The 9,608-nt window shown below is 39.9% G+C and overlaps 1 pseudogene; it reads right to left on the bottom strand.

Annotated features, from left to right (window-relative positions):
- Nucleotides 1-7,098: 7,098 nt before the first annotated feature.
- LOC783043 (zinc finger protein 75A-like) lies at nt 7,099-8,752 on the bottom strand (annotated as a pseudogene).
- Nucleotides 8,753-9,608: the final 856 nt, after the last annotated feature.

Consider the following 9,608-nt stretch of genomic DNA (forward strand, 5'->3'; position numbering starts at 1 on the left):
CTGATGTGAAGAGCTGACTCACTGGAAAAAGACCCTGATGCTGGCAAAGATTGAAGGCACAAGAAGCAGGTGGCAGAGAATGAGATGTTTAGATTGCATCACTGACTCAATGGACCTGAATTTGAGCAAACTCAGGAAGATAGTGGAGGACAGTGGAGCTTGGCATGCTGTCCATGGGCCTGCAAAGAGCTGGACACAACTTAGCAACTGAACAGCAACAGGAAGAGAAAGCGATGGATTGTGGGCCAGAGATGACCCTCTCCCTGTCTCCATATTCTAATATGGAGCTCTGAGAGGTCTGAGAACTCACAATTTGAACTTGGCATTTCATGTCTGCATGAAGGCACATTTGTAGTAGTTTGTTATCTTTATAATGTTTAGATGTTTAGGTAGGCTAGAAGCCTACATCTTTCACTCTTACTCCAGAGTTAGGAGTGAGCCATTATGACTTATTGGAACCTCAGCTCCTTTGAGGGACATTTTCAGGGGGATGTCATGATAAAAGCTATGGTCAAAGATTTAGGCGGTGAATTTTTTTTTTTTTAAATAGGATCAAATGAAGAGATATCAGGCAGGATAAAGAAAGAAGTGGTTTCTTATGGAGAATAAGCCTCCATAAAAAAGATACAAGCTCTCTTTATGCTTTCAATTAAATTAAAATACATAACAATTATTTTTACCTTTAGTTAGAGGTAAAAAGAGAATAGAAAAACTAAGGTAGAAGTTTAGAGATTGAGAAACCAAGAAGATTTACACCTTAAACTTATACACAATTTTATATGTCATTACTTTGGAATAAAACTTTTCTGACTTGAAAATTGTAATAAATAATTATTTTAAAAGAACAAGTTCAACTGAAATAGAGTCAGAAATAGCAGAGTGCATTAAGGTATTAAGGTGCACTGTAAAGCACTGTCGTTTGGAGTTCAGAAGCAATGGTTCACTTCTAACCTGTGAATGTGACCTTATCTGGAAAAAGTCTTGCTGATGTGATTAAGTTAAGCATGGCAAGATGAGATCATCCTGGACTTTCCAGGTGAGCCCTAAATCCAATGTTGAGAGTCCTTGAAACAGTCACATAGAGATGGAAGCAGAGGTTAAAGTAATACACCACAAGACAAGATGATGCTGAAGCTGAAGTTTCAATACATTTGCCACATGATGAAAAGAGCCAACTCATTGGAAAAGACCCTGATTCTGGAAAAGATTGAGGGCAGTAGGACAAGGGGGTGACAGAAGATGAGATGGTTGGATGGCGTTACTGACTCAATGGACATGAGTTTGAGCAAACTCTGGGATGTAGTGAAGGACAGGGAAGCCTGGCATGCTGCAGCACATGGGGTCCCTAAGAGTCAGACAGGACTTAGTGATTGAACAACAACAACAGCGACAAGCCAAGGAGCACTTGGAGCTATAAGAAGCTGGAAGGAGCAAGAACTCATCCTCCCGTAAAACTTCCAAAGAAGTATATCCCTACTAACATCTTGGTTTCAGACGTCTGGTCTCTAGAACTGCCAGAGAATGCAATTCTGTTGATTCAAGACACTCAATTTGTGCTAATTTGTTGTAGCAGCCATAACGAACACAATTGGATTTTACAAAAGTATTGATCCACAATGGATTTGGACGGAGGAGGAGATTTCTTTTTCACCACACGTTGTTTAAGAAGTACTATTCTGCACAATATTGTTGCATATAATGAATGTATTTTATCTGTTTAAATGTCTCTTTTCTCACAAAGGAGATGTGGGCTAAAGGCAGACAGGATGACTCCATATAGCATCAGCTTTTAATTCCCGTTGTCTGGCCTCTGACCTGACAAATAGTAGAAAATAATACATTAAATACGGCTTCCCAGGTGACTTGGGGGTAAAGAACCCACCTGCCATTGCAGGAGACGCAGAGATGCAAGTTTGATCCCTGGGTTAGGAAGATCCCCTGAATAAGAAATGGCAACTCATTCCAGTATTTCTGCCTGGAGAATTCCATGGACATAGGATCTTGGAAGGCTATAGTCCATGGGTCGCAAAGAGTCAGACATGACTGAGTGAGCATTAGCAGCAGCAGCAATACATTGAAAAAACATGTAGGGCCAGGCGGATCACCTTGGGCTGTGTATGCTTAAGATAAGACTAAGGTCTTTGTTCTGCTTGACTAGAGCATCTCTAACTCATATTACCATTATCTGAATTCTGAATGGCTTAGAACTAGTGGAGAGGCGGAGATGTCAGAAGAGATTGTCAGATGTTGCCTTTCCCCCAAACAGCACCAGGACAACCTGTCATTAAGACAAGACTGACTTCACTCTTTTTTCAGTAAGATAGACTCTTAGTAGTGTCTTTGAGAGGAAAAGGCAAAGTCAGGGTGTCTATAACGTTTTGGGGTCTGGTTTCAGAAGCACTTTCAAGGAAAGGCTTGATTAGAATTGGGTACAGATCACGAAATAAGAGTTTAAGATTCATGGCCACAGCAGGAGAAGAAGCAAGGATTCAGAGAACCTTGGGAAGTTGTCAGTTGAGGTTTTCTGTTGAAGTGTTGAGTAGCTGAATGATCTTTTAAATAATTTTTTTAAAAACTTCCAGTAACAAACAATAGTTTCAGTTTTCATCCTCTGGGTGAGATAGGTGAAAGAGTCAACTCTTGTTGATGCAGAGAATAGAATAGAGTAATTCTGTTACTGTAGATAGTCGCTGTGTGCTTGTACATGGTTTCAGTTTTCTCAAGTCAGGTGGCACATCTGAGAGAGGAGAGTTAGTGGATGCTCAGAGAGGATGGGTCCAGACATGATCAATTGCTTCTCAGGATGCTAAAAAAAAATCTTGCAATGGGAAAACTCTTGTTCTCATAATCACATAGCACTATAATGTCATTTGAATGTATACTTACTGTTCTCTAGGCATTGACTTTTCATCACAGACCCCAGAGGAAGCCCTTTGTTCTTTCCTCTCCATCTTTCCTCTCCTTCTGGCCAAGGCATAGCCTTGACACAGTTATGGGGCTACATAGGTGTCTAAAATCTGGTTAGGCTTCCCTTTTTGTCCCAGAGCTCACCATGGCCAGTGTGAAAATTTGCTGGTAGGTAAGTCACAGAGAACTGCATGGGTGACTTTTTCCACATCCCTCCAGGAGCAGGAGATCTGCCCAGAAGCTTCCAAAGTAATTATCCTGTTACAAGACATCAGGTAAAATGAGCAAGCCTAGAAGGGGTGAATGCTGATGTGTGTTGGAAAGGTCAACACTGGTCAGCTCACAGCATCTGGTTAGGAGATACACAGAGGCATCTGGCCCTAGACAAGAAGACCTAATCTAATTTCTAAGCAGGGAGAACATAGCTCCCTCTGAACAAACACCAGGCCTGATTTGCATAGATTTGCACTGGGAGTGGGAGGTGGTTGTGGGGGATAACTAACATTGATTGAGGGCCTGCAAGGCATTTTTTGCACATCATATCATCGAAAAGTTCAGCATATCTACAATCTTTGACATCAAATAATATTTTAGTACTCTTACAAACCTCTGTTTAAAATAAATTTGTAGAAATCTTTTCTAAAATTAGGACACCTCCTTGGTTTTTTTTTTTTTTTTTTTAGGCTGACTTCTCTTTGACAAAAGACATCATTTAATATCTTCCACTGAACACATGCTAGCCAGATAGGTAAGGTGAAGTTTGACCTCCTAGTCCCAACAACAGCAACAACAATTCTCTAGTATTTTATTTGTTAATTGTGAATGAAATGAAAAGATCTGAAGGGTGAAGAGTGCATTCTCTTCAGAATTTACTTCCCACCAGTGCTTCCATTCTGCTCTCTAACCCTCACCAGTTTAGTATTAGCAGTGAGGGCATCCTCTAGAAAGGGCGTCTTCACCTCCAGCCCACCCTCCTTCACCTGTGTTCAGCTTCACTTCCTTATAGCTCAGCGCGGCTCTGCCCCTTGGCTTCCATGACTGCTCTCCATGGTCTCCTCCTCCAGATCCCCTTCTCAGACTCCTGTCTTTAAATCCCTTTATATACAGTTTCATCGTTGACTCTTCCTCTCTTCCCTCCACTCCCTTAGAACACTGAGGACTTCTGTGATTACTTTCATGCATACCACTTCAATCCTGCTTCTCTGCCCTGATCTTCTCTGGCACCCTAGTTCTAGCATCTGAGCTAGAACCCAGCTAGAACCCCTTCTGAGCTTGTGGCATTCTACTACAAAAAATGCCCAAAAAGGACTCTGCTCAGCCTACAGAAATTCTCGCAACTTTAGCTTTGGATTCAAGCTCCAGTGTGATCTTGCTTCCAAACATCTGTGTGCCTGCTGTCGCTTCAGTCATGTGTGGCTCTTTCCAACACTGTGGACTGTAGTCCGCCAGGCTCCTCTGCCCATGGGATTCTCCAGGCAAGAATACTGGGTTTCTGGTGCTTTCCTCCAGGCGATCTTCCTCACCTAGGGATTCAACCCGTTTCTCCAGCAGCCCCCTGCATTGCAGGCTACGTCTTTACTGCTGAGTCACCAGGGTGTTTTAGTCGCTCAGTCGTGTCCAACCTTTTATGAACCGTAAACTGTGGACCACGAGGCTCCTCTGTCCATGGGATTTTCCAGGCAAGAATATTGGAGTGGGTTGCCATTTCCTCCTCCAGGAGCTACCAGGGAAGCCCCTCCAAATGTCTACCACCAACCTATTGCCATACCTTCCAGCTAGACAATACTCCTAATCTTTCCTTACATTTGAGAATGTCTTACAGTTTTCCCTCAGTTATTACAATGTTTTCATGTCAAGTTTCTGCATATTCAAATCTCACCGAGTGTTCTTATCTTGTCCCTTGGGTTTAAGGTACCAAAGTCTTCTGGAAAGTACTTATAATAAATCCCAAAGGCTATCTCCAGTGAGTGTTATCCTGAAGTTCAACAGAAGGTGCATATCCACTATTTTACAGGAAAGTCCAGTTATATTAACTGTCATTAAAGAAAAAATACATGAAGGGGAATCCCTGGGCAGTCCAATGGTTAAGACCCTGCACTTCCAAAGCAGGGGTCATGAGTTTGACTTCTAGTTGGAGAACTAAGGTCCTGCATGCCCCATGGTGCAACCAAAACGAAAAATAAAAATAAAGTATACAAAGACTCACATATTACTATTTCAAGAAATTATAAAAAGTAAAACAAATCTCAAAAAAGCAGAATAAGGAGACAGTAAGGTAAGAGCAGAAATTAATGTCAAGAAAACAAAAACAACACAACTCTAAATGCTGTAACTTTGTAATTTTAAAAGCTGGATTGCTGAAAAATGTGGATGTTGGTACTTCCTTTAAAGGAGAAACAGGAGGAAAAAGCACAACAATACAAAATTATGCCAAAGAGAGACTTTCCCCATATACAGAGGAAGGATAGATATGTGTGAGATTATTATTTACTATTATGATTAGTTTATTTGAAAAGTCAAATAAAATTGATGCTTTTCTATGAAAATAGATCTTACCAAAATTAGATTAGAAAGAGACAGAAAACCTAAAGAAGCTAATGACATAGAAGAAATTAAGAAAATTCTTCTAAAAAACCCTAGTCCCAGATCATTTCATGTGAATCTTTCAAATACTGAACAGATATTTCTGAAGCTGTTTAAAGTATTCAAGAGCAAAGATATGTGGAAAATATCTTAATTCATTTTTTAAAATTGGTAAATCATTAATCTTGTAACCTAATAAAAACAAAGCTACAAATTAATTTTACTTCTGAAAGAAATGAAAAAGAAAAACAGTCTAAAAACGTATATCTCCACATATAAATTTTATATTTGCTCAGTCGTGTCCAACTCTTTGAGACCCCATGGACTGTAGCCTACCAGGCTCCTCCGTCCATGGGATTTTCCAGGCAAGAATACTGGAGTGGGTTGCCATTTCCTTCTCCAGGAGATCTTCCCAAACCAGGGATTTAACTCAGGTCTCCTGCATTGTAGGCAGACACTTTATCATCTGAGCCACCAGGGAAGTCCATGTACATATATATATGTATACATCAAAATCAAGCCAGAAATACATTAAAAGAGTAAAACACCAAGACCAGGGCAGGTTCATTTCATGAATCAAGAAATTAAGGATGGTAACATATTAGGAAATTTGACAATAAAATTTAATTTTAAATAAATCAAAAGACAAAGCCATCTTATTGCCTTTTGGGATGTTGAAAATACGTTTCATAAAATTCCTCCACCCATTTCTTATAAGCCTGTTAATAAAATGAAAATTTAGGGGTGTTCCCTTATCATGAGGACAACATTTCTCAAAACCAAAGTCAGAATATGTTTAATGCTAAAGTACGAAAGGCATTTCTGATAAAGTCAGATACAAGTGGGGGTCTGATAACATCATTATTTTTGGATATTGTTCTAGAACTTCCTCCAATGCAATTAGAAGAGGGTGGACTTTAAACATATAATTAATAAAAAGGAGTTTGCAAAACTCATTATTTATATATCATGGTTGTACATCTAAAAGGAAGAAAAAGAGAAGCATCTTAAATCTGCTAGAAAAATAAGAGAGTGAGGAAATAGATTATTTACAAAATTAACACTAAAAATGTATTTTACTAAAAATAACTTCTATTAAAGTTTTAGGTCAAGATCGTAGATGAAGAACATGCTAAAGCACTCCCTTCTATGCCTAAAACATAGTAATACTAGACAGCATATTATTTAAAATACTTGAATATTCAAATAGTTTAGGAATACGTGTCTCAAAGGAAAGAAAAAGGGAATTCCCTGGTGATCCAGTAGTTAAGAACTTGCCTTCCAGTGCAGAGGACCTGGGGTTTTGTTTTTTTGTTTGTTTGTTTTGTTTCTGGAAAACTTTATATTAAAATTCATTTCTTCCCCAAAAGACTATTGAAACTGCTAAGTCGACCACCTGGAAGACAATGTATGCAATGAAACATATATTCCTGCTTTTTATTTTGGAGAACTATGCTACAAATGTTTCTATCACATGTGCTTAACAGTGGCTGGAAGATCAATGAAAAACAATATTTACCTCTGCGACCACAGAAGGCTGGTGACTCATGACTGCATCTGCTGTTTGAAGCTGGTGTTGCTATTTTGTCAGCTACAGTCCCAAAAGCTTTTTCCCTTACTCAGGTTCTTAGAACCCCTATTTTCCTAAGGAATTCAATGATAGTTCCAAGTAAAAACAGTAAGTAGTACAACTAACTACTCCTGTTTCCTCTCACAGTCAACTCTAATTTCTTTCTGTGAGACATGATGTTTACATCACCAAATTTTCCACTGGTAAAAAATTCTTCATGCTTCTTAATTTTGAAATTTTTCATAAACTTTAAGGTTAAACTCTGGTTGGTAAATTTTTTAGACTAAGAACACTGGATAAGCTTTTCTTCATTGGTGTCAATTCTGGTGTCAACGTCTTGAGCATTTACCGAAGCTTGCATATGTTATAGATGGGTTCTCCGGTGTTTAATAAGGTGGGAATTTTGACTGAATTTTTTCCCACATTCGTGACATGTAAAGGGCTTCTCTCTTGTGTGAATTCTTTGATGTGTGTGGAGATATGAATTTTGACTGAAGCTTTTCCCACACCAGGAGCATTTATATGGTTTTACTCCTTGGTGTGTTGTTAAGTGCTTATTAAGATCTGACCTCCATCTAAACCTCTTATCACACTGTTGACATTTATATGGTTTCTCTTCAGTGTGAATTCTTTGGTGCTTAATAAGGTCAGAGCTAACTCTGAAGCTTTTTCCACGTTCCTGACATTTAAAAAGCTTCTCTGTTGCACATTCTTTCATATGAAGCTCCGTAAATTTCAGCAGCTCTTCTTCCCACCAGTTGAAAAGTTTCTTTCTTTCCTTCACTGGAAAATCTTGGTGCCATTTCCCCAGCCTATGTACATCATCACGATTTTCTTTGCCCGTTGTTTTCTGATGAACATTCACACTGGCTTTTTTTTGATACTATGTCTCCTGGTGCTTGTATTTCTAAGTCAGAAAGACACATAGGTTGATGATTTTCCATGTCATTTTTCAGCTTTATCTCTGAAAGCAGATCTCCAGGATTGTCTTTGAACACTGGAGATCCTTGAATATATGGCTTTTCCTCTTGCTCTAAACAGGAGATTACTTTAGGTTTGGGAAGCACAAATAATGCTAGAAAGATGACAGTCTTATAGTTTTCGTGCATTACGCCATTCTAGAGGGCCTTCTGAGTGGGATCTAGTAGTTCCCATTCTTCCTGGGAAAAGTATATGGCCACTTCTTCAAATTTCAGCAAACTCTGGGACTCAGGCAAGATGAACTCAGGTGTCATTGTCCAATCTTTGATGTTTGTTTGCTCAGGAAAGGCTAGGATCTGGTAAGCAGGTACCACCCTCTCACATACAGGCTCAGGTACTTTGTGGGTATTTCTGCTCAGCAGCTCTTGTAGACCCTGGTGTATGTTCCAAACTCCTTCCTCCTGGGACATGCCCACTGGCTGGGACTCTGCTGGCTTCAGCTGGAAGCCTGGGGCCTCTGCTGCTTCTTCCAAGAGCACTGCCTCCTTTCCCAGCTCCTGGACTGAAGCCTTCAGATCTACTGTCATCATTCTGATCTAGGAACAATTCTGCTCCTGTGCTGGATACACCACCAACTCCAGATCTGACAACTGAGGCCCAGTCTGGTCTGGAACAAAATCAATGAAACAATCTTCTTCCTTTATCCTTCTGGGAAGATGAAGCTGGTCTTCATCTGGTCAGGAAGCTAGGATCCCACATGCCACAGGGCAACTAAACCTGATCCCCTCAACTAGAGAAAAGCCCAAGGGCCACAATGCAAGACCCTGAGTGCTGCAACTAAGACCAAAAGTAAAGAAATAATAATAATTTTTAAAAAAGCAAGAAGAGGGAATTCCCTAGGTGTCAGATATGGAGCAGTAGGTGAGGTTATGTAGCCCTCAAGAGGACTAGAGATGGGCTGTAGAGGCTGGTGTTTACTTTTTTTTTTTTAATTAAAAAAAATTTTTTTAATTTTATTATTATTATTACTTTTTTACTTTACAATATTGTATTGGTTTTGCCATACATCAACATGCATCCGCCACCGTGTACACATGTTCCCCATCCTGAACCCCCCTCCCACCTCCCTCCCCATACCATCCCTCTGGGCCATCCCAGTGCAGAGGCTGGTGTTTAAAAGCCCACAGGTCTGGAATTTAATGAGGACCTGGGGCTGGAGTCAGGACTTAGCTGCCATCCACAAACAGGAATCTAAGTGTCCTTCCACCCTCTCAGGTTCTCAGCAAGAAGAGAGAGTTAGTTCTCCCAGACTGGAATCATATAATTTGAACTTTATGTCTGTTGTACTACATAACGTGTGGGACCTGCATTCCGAAAGTAGCAAAATTCAAATCAATCCACAAACATAAAAAAGGGTCTTATCTAGAGTCAGGGGACTCAAAACAGTACCTGAGCAGAGGCAACCAAATGGAGTTTCCCCAATAGATACCCCCTCCCACCCCTACAAGCCAGGTCTCATGAGTAACAATTCCTTGAACAAGAATTATACATGTGAGGAAATGCAATACCATTTAAGTACAACGTACACAGTCCTGAAGAAATAAAGCTAATAGAACAATCTAAAAGA

Source organism: Bos taurus, chromosome 3 (genome assembly GCF_002263795.3).
Source record: "Bos taurus isolate L1 Dominette 01449 registration number 42190680 breed Hereford chromosome 3, ARS-UCD2.0, whole genome shotgun sequence".
In the NCBI taxonomy this organism is placed as follows: Eukaryota; Metazoa; Chordata; class Mammalia; order Artiodactyla; family Bovidae; genus Bos; species Bos taurus.